Raw genomic sequence first — 14,992 nt, 5'->3', positions numbered from 1 at the left:
CCATTGTATGCTCTTGCCTCCTTTGTTAAATATTAATTAAACATAATGGCTTGGGTCAATTTCTGGGTTCTCTGTTCTATTCCATTGGTCTATATGTCTGTTCTTGTGCCAGTACCAGGCAGTTTTGAGAAGCGTGGCAAAACAACAATGAGATACCATCTCCTACCTATCAGAATGACTATCATCAACAAATCAACAAACGACAAGTGCTGGTGAGGATGTGGAGAGAAAGGAACCCTCATGCACTGCTGGTGGGGATGCAGAGTGGTGCAGCCACTATGGAAGACAGTATGGAGTTTCCTCAAAAAGGTAAAAATGGAACTCCCATTAGGCCCAGTAATCTCACTTCTAGGAAATTCTCACTCCCAAGAAACCAGAAACACCAATCATAAAGGATATATGCACCCCTATGTTCACAGCAGCACAATTTACAAAAGCTAAGATTTGAAAACAGCCTAAGTGCCCATCAGCAGATGAGTGGATTAGAAAACTGTGGTACATCTACACAATGGAATACTATGCTGCTATAAAAGAGAAGGAACTCTTACCATTTGCAACAGCATGGATGGAGCTGGAGAACATTATGCTAAGCAAAATAAGCCAGTCGGAGAAAGATAAATATTACATGATCTCCTTCATTTGTGGGGTATAATGATCAACATAATTTGATGAACAAGAATAGATCCAGAGACAAATGGCAGGGAAGGGGGGTTAGAGAACAGCCAAAGGACTTGTATGCATGCATGTTAGTGTAACCAATGGACAGAGACACTGGGGCGGTGGGGGCTTGCCAGGGGTGGGAATGGCTGGGAAGGGGGTCAATCAGGGAAAAGGGAGACATATGTACAACTTTAGACAATAAATAAATAATAATAAAAGAAAGATTTTTGTTTCAGCTGCAATCACTCTGTGAGCAGCTCCCAGGAGCCCATGTGCAGTAAGGGAAAGCTGTGAGGAGGGAATGAGAACTGTGAATGGCATTGTTGTCCCGCAGTGTTTGGCCTTGGTGGGCCTTTGTTGTATTTACAATTCACTAATTCACCATTACAGATGACAGGATGGTTAGCAGGAACAAGGTATGTGTCTGTTCTATTCATTTAACTTGTTTGGAACCTTTAGATGCAGCACATACAGTTTGAGGGACTGAGCAGTGTAAGTTCATCATAGCAAGTGAATAGCAAATAACATGCTAATTCATTAGATATTTAATTAAACAGTCACTCCTTGTGGATTATTGTGATTTCTTCCACCCACAGTCTTTATTTTGTTTTCTACCCACATGTAAATGATATTTCTGGGGCACTGTTTTTTAATCTGCAAAATGGGTTTAATACCAGGGACTTATGGTGTTGCTGTACCAAGTGAACTAATACCTCCCACATTCTTATACCAATGTTTATGCTGAACAAAGACTCAATAAGTGTGAGCAATTATGATGATCATTAAGTACATTTTTCATTGAGAACAATATTAATTTATGTATTATGCATTTCTATTTAATGACAAAACATGTGGCAATTAAAGAAAAATTGTCTTTTAAAAACTTTAGAAAAAAAATTAAACCCTTCAGGAACCTAATTCCGAGTGAAGCTAATAAGCATATTGCTGTGTTGTCAAGATTCCAACATGACCTCATATTTTAGCATAAGAGGAAAGGAATAAGACCTCACTTTAAAGTGTTCTTTCAAGTTGTAAGAATGAAACTTGTCACAAATTAATTCCAACATTTCAGGTTAGAATACATTTCATATGATAACTATTTGCATCTTTACATTGTTAATAAGATCGTTGGGTCTTTCAAACCGTGTTGCATTCGGCTTGATCTTCATCTTCCATGGCACATGACTCTCTGTATTTGGCTTGAGTGGCCTTTCAGAAATGATTTGTAATTTTCTTAAATGAATATATTTTATACAAACAAATGACACAGTGATTCTTTGAAAATTCTGGGACCACAAGTGGTTTACCATTTAATATTTTGTTTTTAATTACTGAGTGATCAGATCTTTTATTTTAAATGATTAATTTAATACACTGGGCCACAACTTATATTGTCCATTGCACTGACTTATGTTTAAATTTAAAAGAGTTAAATAAATGTATTGATGAATATAATATGGAACATTTACATTACAGTCTTCCTTAGCTACTCCCACAGCCTCATAGAATTTCCTTTACTTCTTCTATAAAACACCAGTGGAAGGACCATGAATATCTGTAGAAAGATCTTTCAGGTTCTTGAAGTCTAAACCCTCTGAACAAAATCCAAAACTGTGCCACTCTCACACATTCCTCCTCCAGCTTTCTTCCTCTCACTTTGTCTCTGTGCATGTACACATTCTCTTTGCTAATTCATCTTCCTACTCCCTGCCCCAGAACTCGGAGCTGCAGGCAGAGAAAGACAAGGGATAGTGTGGGGCCAAGACTGCTGGGAATGACCAGGTGTAACTAAGCTTGGAGCAGAGGTTTTGAACTGCCCCAGAAGTGACAGAGTCCAGGAACAATGCTTATTTGTTTGGAACCCTCACTGTCCCATTGATTTTTAGAGGGAGTGCAAGGGGGAGAAAGGAGAGAGAGGGAGAGAGGAGAGAGAGACACATCAATGTGAGAGAGAAGATATAGCAATTGGTTGTCTCCCAATCACACCCTGACTGGTGCCAAGGACCCAACCAGCAATCCAGATATGTTCCCTTAACCAGGTATCAAACCCCAGACCCTTTGTTGGGAGGACTGGCACTCTAACCACTGAGCAATGCCAAGTGGGCCTTCTTCTTTTCTTATACGGGAATAAACACATACCCTCACTTTCCCTTTCATCTTATAGTGGTTTTTTTTATTAAACACTATCCCTCCAGTGTTGCACACACTCTCTTTTATCTTAGAACTAGAGGCCTGATGCACAAAATCCATACAAGGGGCTCAACCCTCGCAGCCCCAGCTGCCCCATGGCCCCACCCACTCATCATTTCAGAAGGTCATTCTGCTGTCCAGTCTAATTAGCATATTAGCTCTTTATTATCCTATATAATAAAAGGCTAATATGCAAATTGTCCCCTCAACCTGGAGTTCAACTGGGAGTTCGACCAGGGGGTGGGCAGGCCCTCCCCCTGGCCAGCCTTGCCCTAGATTGGCACCCCCCACCCCGGTCAGGGGTGGGGCTGGCCTGCCAACAGCCTGTGGCCCCTCCCCCATATAGCCCCTCCCATCAGGGGTGGGGTCACCAGCCAACTGCCTGAGGCCCCTCCCCCTGGCCAGCCCGATTGGCCCCAATTGGGGCAGGCTGGCCAGACCCACCCGTGCACGAATTCGTGCACCAGGCCTCGAGTATAGGATATTTTTCCTTCAGTATCTTCTATTTGCTATATAAAATGTATTACTATATAAAATCTATTAATGCCAGACAAGAGGGAAAGATGAAAATATGAGCAGCAGTCACCATGTCCTGAGAGCTCCTGCAAAAAGATCTTCCAAGGGTAACGTCTCTAAGTCAAAAGCAGAATTGTCAGTGGCAACGTAAGAAAGCACTTTTCATATGTCAACCTTGTTAGCGTGGTTTGTTTTGAGAGCCATGCAACAGACATTTCATGGTCTTGTTTTCAGGGTGCTTCCTACACACAACAAAATCTTGAAAGACTCCATAAGTCAGACTGTTCTTCTTTTAAAAGGATAGTCCAACACCGAAATGGCCCCAGCTACTGGGACAGCAACAGGGATCGGAATGCTTGGTATTTTTTCATTCTTCAACTCTCATTATATTCATGCTCCTTCCCCAGAAGGTTTGGTTTATCTTGGTATGTATTTGGAGGCTTATGCATGCTTTCTCGCAGATCACATATGTGATCTTACTGATACTGAATACTATCTGTAAAGCATATCAAGACATAACTCCCAGCTGGATAAAATAAAACCCATATCAGGAAAGAAGAAACCCTCAGTTCCAAAGATGCCTGAACATCAACTCCCTCACAAAATCAATCTACCATTCAGGAGAATATACATTTTCTAAAAGTCACCCTTCATTTTATATTAAGATTACCACAATTAAAGGTTTCCTCTGAGATGCTTCACAGGGCATTAAATATTCAATATTACTTGGAAACATTGTTAGAATGTACTTCTAATAAAAATGTGGACTCTTTCAGAAAACCCATTGTTAACATGCAATTGATTGATTAATTAATTCTCCTTAGTGTCCCCAGCAGGTCTCTACCATTATATTGCAACAACGCATGCCAGGGATGAAGTGGGTAAGCATTACAGGAGCAACAAATATTGACTAACTCTAGACAGGAAACATAGGGTTGTCAACTCTTTCTGAGACATGTAACCTTCACTGAGTCACACTCAACCTGAAAGTTCTTAGTGTGTTGTAGGTGTTCAGTAAATATTTAGTGGATGAAACTGTGTCTTCTTATCAGGAAATCTAAAACCACTTTTAGTACCATGACACTTGCTCAGGGAGAGAAGACATCAGAGAAAGGCCACATAGAAGAAAGAGAGACCATTAAGGAGATAACAATAGCTAACACTTGCAAAATGCATGTAAGAATAAAGGAAAACCCTTCAGTTCTGAGAAAGGAAAAGTAGATTTCCGGGCATGTTTTATATGGAGATGGCACCTCAAGTCAATGGATTAAAGTGAACCTAAGGAATCCAAAGTTTATAGACAAATATGTGTACTGGTGCCATGCTCTGTGCTAGGTGCGGGATAGTACAGAGTTGTGGTGAAAGTCCCACTATAAGCAAATGACCACCTTAATAGTTATTATCCTGGCACAGAAATATTTGCCAGACGGTGCAGAAACACCACAAAGAGTTGTGATGGAGCCTAAAAGGACAAGGACTGGAATACTTCACTTGGTTATGCTTAGCTAATGCTTTCAAGGATTATTTATAGGAAAAGTATTGGACATGAACCTTACAAAAGCAGTAGCTATAATTTGAAGTTTAGCATCTATATAACTATTAGGGGCCCAGTGCACAAATTCGTGCACCTTGAAAGGAACTGTGGGCCATGAGACTACAGTGGACACAGGGATGGGTCTCAGCCCATCCTCCACACCACCCCGCTATGGCCCCAGTCCCCTCTCTGCTGCAGCCACATTCCTGCCGCCGCCACTCCCACGTGTTGATGACATTGGCCCTGCTCGCACCTGCTGACAGTGTGAAGCGACTGGGGCCGGTGTCAGCAGCATGTGTGAGTGGCAGCTGCTGTCCCGATCACCCCTCAAGGAGCAAGGGAAGGTGGAGAAGCCCTCAAGGGCGACAGGGACAGGCAGCTGCTTCTTGCACCTACTGATGGCACTGAGCAATCAGGACCAGCGCCAGGCGATGGCAGCGGGTGCAAGTGGTGGCTCTGGTGCCAGCTGCAGGTGCGAGCAGGGCCAGCGCCAGCAGTGGGTGTGAGTGGCAGCTCCAGCACCAACAGCAGGTGCAAGCGGGGCTGGCAGCAGGTGCGAGTGTTGGGCGAGACTACAGCACGCATGAGCAAAGAATTTTCAGTAGCCATCAGAGGTTCGCCCTGATGACAGCGACTGTTGCTCCACCTTGGTCTGGCGCCCCACTCACCAGCTACACCATCCTGCCATGGCCAATACACGCCATGTTCTGCACATGCCCCCCTGATGGTCAGTGCACATAATAGCGACCAGTTGTTCAGTTTTTCGGTTCAGTTGTTCCACCGTTCAGTCTATTTGCATATTAGGGATATATTCTAGTGGCCTGGTGCATGAAATTGTGCACATTGAAAGGGAATTAATTAGAAGAAATACTTTAATATTGCTATTCACCCTTTCTCTATAATAGAAGTGACAGATGTGAAAGAAAATTAGTAAAATGTATATGAAAATAATGCATAAATTTATTAATAAATAAACAATAACAACATTATGTAACAACAAAGACAAGATATAAAAACAACAAAAACATGATATAAAAACAACATTGATACAAACAATGACTGATAAATTGATTAAACTTATTCTAATATCTCCCTGTATACCACATTAAGAGTAAAAACACTTTCAGAGTGCTTGACTAATTTATCTTGTGTTGAAGTATTTACAACTTTACCTTTAACATCACACACTCTTTGAACTTGAGAGAAAGCAACATACAACTGACCATGTCCAAAAACAGGTTCAGGTAGGAATATTCCTACTCTGTCTAGAGTTTGTCCTTGTGATTTATTAATAGTAATTGCAAATGCTGGCATCACAGGAAACCATCGTAGAATTAATTTAAATGGGAGGCCAGTGTCAGAAGGGACAAATCCATTCTTGGAATCAGAACAACCTCTCCTTCTGCAGATCCTGTTAATACTTCAGCTTCGATTTGGTTAGGTCGCAATCTTTTGATAATAAATCTAGTACCATAACAAATACCCCATTTACTATTAATATTTCTTAGTAACATGATGATTGCACCCACATTCAATTTTAATTTATGACACAGCATTCCCAAAGGAGTAACACTATTAAGAAATTCGATGGGAAAATTTTCCTTTTCGGCATCATCCATTGAATTGATGGAATCATCACTCAAATAGGTGTGAAATTCTCCAATTATATATAGAGCATATCCAAAATTTTCTCATTTAATTTATGAATGTGCTCATTTTTAAGACAAAGAATTGCATGTTTAGATATATATTTAATATTATCTATAGATATACTATTTCCAAAGGTAGCTTCAATAATAGATCGGTTACAAACTTTTCATGGGGGATTTCAATAATATCCATTCCTAACTAAAAACTGCTATCATGTTTGCCATCTCCAAGTTTTACTAACTAGCCTATATAATAAAAGGCTAATATGCAAATAGACTGAATGGCGGAACAACTGGAACAAATGAACAACCAAACAACCAGCTGCTATGATGTGCGCTGACCACCAGCGAGTGTGTGCAGAACATGGCAGGCATTGGCTTCAGCAGGATGGTGGAGCAGGTGAGCAGGGACACCAGCCTAAGCCTGGGCACCAGTCGCTGTCATCGGGGAGAGCCTCTGGTGGTTACTGAAAGTTCTTTGCTCCTGTGCACCATGGTCCTGCCCAGTGCTTGCACCTGCTGCCGGCACCAAAGCTGCTGCTTGCACCAACTGTTGGTGACCAGTGCTGGTCCTGATCGCTCTGTGCCACCAGCAGGTGTGAGAGGCAGCTGCCCACCCTGATTGCCCCTGAGGTCTTCTCCACATCCCCCTGCTCCTGAGGGGTGATCAGGGCAGCAGCCTCCACTCACACCTGCTGCTAGCACCGGCCCCAATCGCTCCATGCCATCAGCGGATGCGAGGGGGGCCTGCACTGTCAGCTCATGGAAGCAGTGGTGGTGGGAGTGGGACTGCCAGCAGACAGGGGACTGGGGGCTGCAGCAGGAGGGGCCAGGCGGGGGCACAGAGGATGGGCCGAGACCCATCCCTGTCCCACCTTAGTCTCGTGGCCCACAGTTCCTTTCAAGGTGCACAAATCTGTGCACTCGGCCCCTAGTTCACTATAAGCAGAATCCTCTGATCTCATATTTGTTTTAAGAGACAACTTTCTGAAACATCCCCAAACATTGCAGGACTTTAAATTCGTTTGTACTATGGCTGATCACATAGCATGCAGCACAATACTGAGACATTGTTGAAAATACCCTCCGAAAAGGAGAACTTTCCCACCAAATGCAACAGTCAAATGCATAATTTCTCTTAATCTGTCTATGGCATTTGTAGCATAACTGGATGCCATGATGCATCCATCAATAATGAGAAGTTTGGCCTTTTTAATGGTTTTAGCAACTTCACTCTTTATATTGAGTCTAGAAATTGTAGTTTCATTTAATGGAATCAGTAATTTATATTGGGAATGAAAGGTTCTTCCATGGAGAAGTAAATTTGCAGCAATTCCTGTAGATGCTGTGGGTAAAACAGTACCACCATGACCTGTAATATACTGTATTAAAACTTTATAAAGGTATGTTTTTTTCAATACCACCTGGACCATCCAAGAAAAAGCATTTGGGGTGTACAGTTTGATCTTTGATGGCAGAAGTTATAGTATGAAAGGTTGCCAACTGTTCAATGTTCAGAGAATTTATCAAAACCTCTGCCTGTGTTGCTCATACAATTCATCACATGTAGTTGTATTCATTAATAAAGTATAGTCTGAAAGTTTGAAATGTGAAAATTTCATTCCATGCAATGTGAATACTTTTTGAATTTCATTAAGGGCATGCATTTCACAGTTCACACAGGCACCTTCTCCTCAGTTTAATTTCCAACAAAAATCTTCAATAAAATGAGATTCATTCTCATCCCATAATTTATCTGCATCAGAAGGACATTAAAACATGGTCTGGGGTGCGGGTGAACAGCAATCTGGGATGTCAGGGTGCAGACAGCAAGCTGACCAATGGCCAATTCCGCAAAGAACGGGGCTCCCGCCTCCCTGCTGTCAGGGTCTGGAGTGCTGGTGAATGGGATTCGGGGCTGTCAGGGCACCGACAGCAAGGTCTGGGTCAGTGCTCCCCATAGCTACCGACTGGTCATCTGGTCGTTGGTCATTCTGGTTGTTACGCCATAACAGTCACTGGGCTTTTATTATATACGATGTTTAAGTATTTATTAGGAAACTTTTTTTCTTTTGTAGTGTGAGTTGCATCCATTTCAAACTAAAAAAAAAAATTCGCCCTAATTGGTTTGGCTCAGTAGATAGAGCATCAGCCTGTGGACTGAAGGGTTTTGGGTTCGATTCCAGTCAAGGGCACATGCCCAGGTTGTGGGCTTGGTCCCCAGTAGGGGGCATGCAGGAGGCAGCCAATCAATGATTCTCTCTCATCAATGATGTTTCTATCTCTTTCTCCCTCTCTCTTCCTCTCTGAAATCAATAAAAATTATATTTTAAAAAACATCATAATTTAGACTGCAGTTTAAAAAAATAAAAAATCTCCAGAAGTATATTCATAGATAACTACCTGAGTGAGTTTAACTTATAAGTTCATGGAATATGTTGGTACCAGAGTATTTAGATCACATACAGAGAAATGGTGAAATATCTCTCTATATAAAAAGCCAGTGTTGTGATGACCAGGACGACCAAATGACCGGTCACCATGAGGTGCATTGAGCACCTCTTGGTCCCTCCCCCGCAATCACAGCAAGGCAGGCAGTGGGTGGACAGGGTGGCGAGTGCAGAGAGCAGCACCGGGCAGGTGGGCAGGGCTGCAAATAGCGGCGGGCTACCATGCGCGATTTCGCATGCTGGGCCTCTAGTAATAGTTATAATTATGGACTTCAGCACCAGACTATGAGTTCAAAGCCTGGCTCTCTTACTTGCAGGCTGAGTAATTTGGGCCAAGAAATTAGACCCTTTATCTCTGTGTTTCCTTCTCAATAAAATGGGGGAAATAGTCAATTGTCAGGGCTTATAGTGAGTTACTACATGGAAACATAGAACCTGGCTTGATGCAGATTGTTCAATGAATACGGGTTACTATTCATTGAGAGTGTAGAACACGCTATAGAAGTGTGCCCCAATAGGTCACAGCCCTGCTGACCTGTGTGAAACACTCGCAAGGGGTATGTGGTGCTGCCGATTGGAATAAAGGTTTGCATTTTTTTAGTGGGTCTTATAAAATCAAACTACATTGAATGCAGGACAAGAATGGGTGCAAGCTCCACCTACCCATAATGTTAAACAATAGCACTTCCAACACATTCACTTTGTTTCAAATTAATTTCCTCATTTAGACTAACTTTTTGGGACTTTATATGTGTTCAGCACTCAAGGAAGGAAGTGATGGAAATGAAACCTAACTCTCTGGTGAACCTCAATATAAATTATATTTCAAGCCCACATGAGTAATGCACACATTAACTTGGTGGCCATGGAGATGGGAGAAATCTTAGCAACCTGGTAGATTCAGACAGCCTTTTGAACAGACGAGAATTTAAAGACTTGTTCAACTAAATTTAAAGACAAGGAAACAGATTTAGAAGGAGAAATAAAAATGATTGGTGTAGCTCTAACTGGTTTAGCTCAGTGGCTAGAGCATCGGCCTGTGAACTGAAAGGTCCCATTCAATTCTGGTCAAGGGCATGTACCTTGGTTGCGGGCACATCCCCAGTGGGAGATGTGCAGGAGGCAACTGATTGATGTTTCTCTCTCATCGATGTTTCTAACTCTCTATCCCTCCCCCTTCCTCTCTGTAAAAATTAAAATAAAATATATATTAAAAAAATGATTGCTGTGAAGTCATCTAATGGGTTAATGCAGAAATGAAAATAGAAAGAAGCTGACCAGAGTTTCTTCATATCACCCAAAATGCCACTACATTTTCCCTCTTATCATTGCCACATCCTTGCTATAAAAAGTGCTTCAACAGGAAATTCGATAAAAAATAGAATTATTATGAATTTTATTAGTTATTATGTACCTAGTAACAAGACTTGATACAATGACTACTCTGATGAAATTAAGGAGAGGATATGTCATCAGAGGGGAGAGGGCCTCATCTTACCTGGTTTCTGCTGGCAGTGGATTTCTTGCGACATCCCAAGAAAAAGAACGTTCTGAGACTCACACGGGAGGATGAGATATCATAGAAAGTTGTATTCCTATGGAATTACACCCCTGGGTTTCCAAGGTCCCATGTGCCTTAGTCAGTCATAGAAGAAGTGCAGCTGGGCTTCTTGGGGCTGAGATCAGACCAGTGTCCAGAGTTTCCCTTTCATGTTGAGCTGGGTCCAGTCCAGCATGAGGCTGGCTCAGTGGTGTCTCCACTGCAGTCCACCAGTCCACTGCATGTGGGATCTGCAGGGCCGCGGGCCATACTGGCAAATGCAAGGAACTCAAGAGTCACAGCCAAGAGTGCTAAGAGCAGCCAGAGAGCTCCTTTGTTAAAGAGATCATGTCTCCCCTGATTTTTGCACACTTGCAGGGGCTATACCCATTTTGGCCAATGGTTTCTGTTTGCAGGTATGACTGACAGGCAAGTACCTTCCCTATGCCACCCCTACTTTCCTGCGCACGTGTCTACCCTTCCTTTGTCCAGTGTTTTGCAGGGAATAGACTGGTGATTTCGTGGGGAGTGCAAATTTGTAGCTTCCTGGTGAACTTGCCTAATGACATGCCTATAATGTTTAGTTTCCCTCTCTGTTCTTTTTCTATCCTCCTCCTTCCTATATAATAAAAGGCTAATATGCAAATAGACTGAATGGCGGAACAACCAAACAACTGAACAACCAGTTGCTATGACGTGCACTGACCACCAGGGGTGCAAACGGAACATGGTGGGCGTGGGCAGCAGGTGGCAGAATGCAGAACATGGTGGGCATCGGCCATGGAGGGATGGTGGAGAGGGTGAATGGGGGCACCATACCAAAGCAGGGTACAGTCGCTGTCATCAGGGTGAGATTCTAGTGGTTACTGAAAATTATTTGCTCCCTCCCACATGCCACAGTCCCAAGCCAGCACTTTCACCTGCTGCCGGTTCCTGGTGCTGGCCCCAATTGCTCGGCACTGTCAGCGGGTGCAAGCAGTGGCTGCTGGCGCCGATCGCCCCTCAGGGCTTCTCCACTTCCCCCTGCTCCTGAGGGGCGATCAGAGCCAGCAGCCACCTCTCACACCCGCTGCCAGCAATGGCCCACTCGTATCTACTGCCAGCACCAGAACTGCTGCTCACACCCACTGTCAGTGCTGGCCCCACTACCACCCACAGCTGGCACCAGAGTCGATGCTTGCACCCACTGCTGGTGCCCAGCGCCAGTCCCGATCACTCGGTGCCTTCAGCGGGTGCGAGTGGCGGCTGTCCTCCCAGATCTCCCCTGAGGGCTTCTTCACCTTCCCTGCTTCTGATGCGCAATCAGGGCAGCAGCCACCACTCGCACCTGCTGAGAGCGCTGGCCCCGCTTGCACCCGCTGCTGGTACCAGCCCCAATCACTCCATGCTGTCAGTGGGAGCGAGTGGGGCTGACGCCGTCAGCGTGTGAGAGCAGCGGCAGTGGGAGCAGGGCTGCCAGCAGACAGGGACCAGGGACTGCAGTGGGAGGGGCCTGGCAGGGGTGCAGAGGATGGTCCAAGACCCGCCCCTGTGCCCACCACAGCCTTGCGGCCCACAGTTCCTTTCAGAGTGCATGAATTCGTGCACTGGGCCCCTAGTTATTAATAACTAGCTAATACAATGGTATCATAAGCATATACATACAGTTTAACAATATGAGTCTTGTTAAACTCACATTGATTATTAGCATTTAAAATTATGATTTATTCAATCTAATAAAAGTAAGAGGTGGTTGCTTGCTAATAAATTGAAGCCAATATGTAAATGGTAGCAGGAAGCCATAATCACACTGGATTATGATTGTACATTAATCATAGTTACTTTGGCTTTATACAGTGTACTAGACATGACCATTTTGCAAAATAATAATAAATATTTATATTTGACTTATGACTTACACTTTATAAAAACTTACACAATAAAGGATGCAGTTGTGCAATTTTCAGCTGCACTTATCTAGCCATTTATCTGGACTTCAGGTTAACCCTATTGGTCTCCCTGTTGGAATTTATTTTTATTCAGATTATTTTTATTAATTGTACAAAAGTAAACCTTAGACTCCGTTTCATATATTTTATGAGTTACACACTCATTTTGTAATTAGAAACATATATACCCTGTTACAGAAAAAAATGTATGTCACTCTTATTTACTATTATGAATTCTTCTGTTTTCCTCAATCAGGAGAGAAAAGCCATAAAAATAAAATATTTAAGCATTTAGGTCTGCACTAAAGAGCATTATTATACACGACATGGGTATTTTTTGTATAAGCCACGTACTCTCCAGCTTTAAAGTTCATGTCAATAGAGATTTAAAAGGTCATCCAAAAAGATACTTAATATGAGATTGGGCAAGTCTCCCCTTTTATCACTTCCTTGGATTTGCTCTGTCAGGAGATCTGCTTTCTTCCCTCGGAGACTTTCTGGAGCAGCAGATTTGACCACCTAGAAACATTTTACGTATAAGTCCATGGTACCTGGGAAGCATCTTCCACCCCAATGCTAATTAGATAGAAAATAAATGATCACTGCAAGAAAGTTGTCAGTGTCCTGGACTACTGGCTTTCTCCTCCTTCATTTCTCTCTCACTCCAGACAATGCTCAGACTGACCCAGAAGAGAGATCTGTGTAAGGAAACTGTCAAGTCAGAGCAATAAAGGTGTTCTTGGGTCCTTCATATATATGTGGCAGTGATTGTGTAAACTATGAACTATTTAGAGTCTCTTTATTATTTATATAAATCAAGGAACCACATAAAGGTAATACTTTCTTCTCCTGAGGTCCTTGTGATACATAGCTTGTTCTACATATACACTAATATATTTAGGATAGACTAACTTGAATTTTCAAAATCATTTCCTCACATCTCCTTATCACTTTGCTATAATACATATGACTATAGAATGGACTTATATGTTTTCATGGAGATTGTGTTTGTGGATTTATAATACAACTAGAGGCCCGGTGCACAAAATCTATACATGGATATGGTCCTTAGACCTGGCTGGCAATCAGGGCCGATCCAGGCCTTCCTTCCCCCTGCTGCCGGCTGCTGGCTGCCAGGCGGGGCCTTCCTTTGTTCCATGCCACCCCCTGGTGGTCAGCACACGTAATAGTGAGCAGTCAAACTCATGGTTGGTCAAATTCCCGAGGGGACAATTTGCATATTAGCCTTTTATTATATAGGATGTTTCATTAATGTATACATATTAAAAAATAGAAGTAAAAGTACTACCAATTTCCAGTCTGATCTTTAAAATTTTGAAAGGCATCCCTGCCATCATTTCAACAATAAAAAGGCAGGACAAACTAATCTTAGATCTCTGATCTATCAGGAAACAGAGCTCATGAGGCAACCCACCACCCTGAAGACTGACGAGATTGAGTGGAATAAAAAGAATCACAGTTTGCTGGGAGCTGAAGCCAAAAACTGTGCTGGAGCTAGCAACTCCTAGAAACCCTGATGGGGTAATTGACTAATTATTGAAAACTAAGTGCAGACTAGCTTGAGAAATAAAAATGGCTAAGGAGGCAAACTTAAAAGTGATCCCACACTTTCATAAGACTTACCTCCAGGAGCCCCATCATTTTCTTTGAGTGAACATCAGAGAAAATTCCCTGACACTTGGTGCCAGAGGAGAATAGTAACCATTTTGGAATATGCCCAGAGCCTTCTGTTCTCCTTAACAAAGGCCTGTATAGTATCACATGAGCTAACAGAAATGGGTTATACCAGAGCCTAATCAGCCTGGGGAAAGGGAAACACCTAACTCCTACCCTCTCCAGGCTTCCTGTTTCACTGAGGATGAGGAAAACTGAGATGCACTTTGAAGTTCACAATTAAAGGAGTAGCTCACTGAGACTGAGCCCTCGCCACAGGGCCACTGAATGCTTCCCCTCCCCCATACCTCACCACCACATCAGTAGGGCTCCTGTATAACAATAGGATTGGAGCTGAAGGCACTGCACATCTCAAGTCTTATTTAAGAATTCTTTAGGGAAACACTTAGAAAACAAGAAATGCAAAAATAAGAACACCAGAAGAAATTTTAAGCTCCCATACCTAGAGGCACAGTAAACAGTAAACACGGATTAACTTTTAGCTAGATACATAAAACCTCACAATTAAGGCCTGTTTAGCTCCATTTTTACCCAGCTTTCAACAAAAAAAAATTGCAAGTCATGCTAATAGGCAAAATAATATAGTTTGAAGACACGAAGCAACATTAGAACCTATTCAGATATGGATGCAAGAATTTGATACCAGCAATTTAAAAGTGTTCTAATAGAAAAGTGTCTAACATGAAAATATATATGGATAATATATACAGGAAATAAAAAATCTTCAGAAAAAAAATTGAAGTTAAATTCTAAAAACATATACCAATAACAGAAATAAAGAATGTCTTTGATGGGCTCAGTAGAAAAATAGACATAATTGAGGGGGGAAA

At 42.5% G+C, this 14,992-nt stretch overlaps 1 pseudogene; it reads right to left on the bottom strand.

Annotated features, from left to right (window-relative positions):
- LOC139019324 (ribosomal L1 domain-containing protein 1-like) overlaps positions 1 to 10,531 on the bottom strand; it is a 41,439-nt pseudogene extending 30,908 nt beyond the window's left edge.
- Positions 10,532 to 14,992: the final 4,461 nt, after the last annotated feature.

Source organism: Myotis yumanensis, unplaced genomic scaffold (assembly GCF_028538775.1).
Source record: "Myotis yumanensis isolate MYYU_CA2020_CCGP unplaced genomic scaffold, mMyoYum1.0.hap1 SCAF_11, whole genome shotgun sequence".
NCBI classification, from domain to species: domain Eukaryota; kingdom Metazoa; phylum Chordata; class Mammalia; order Chiroptera; family Vespertilionidae; genus Myotis; species Myotis yumanensis.
Note: the sequence above shows the minus strand (reverse complement) of the source record. Positions and strands in the feature narration are given on the sequence as shown.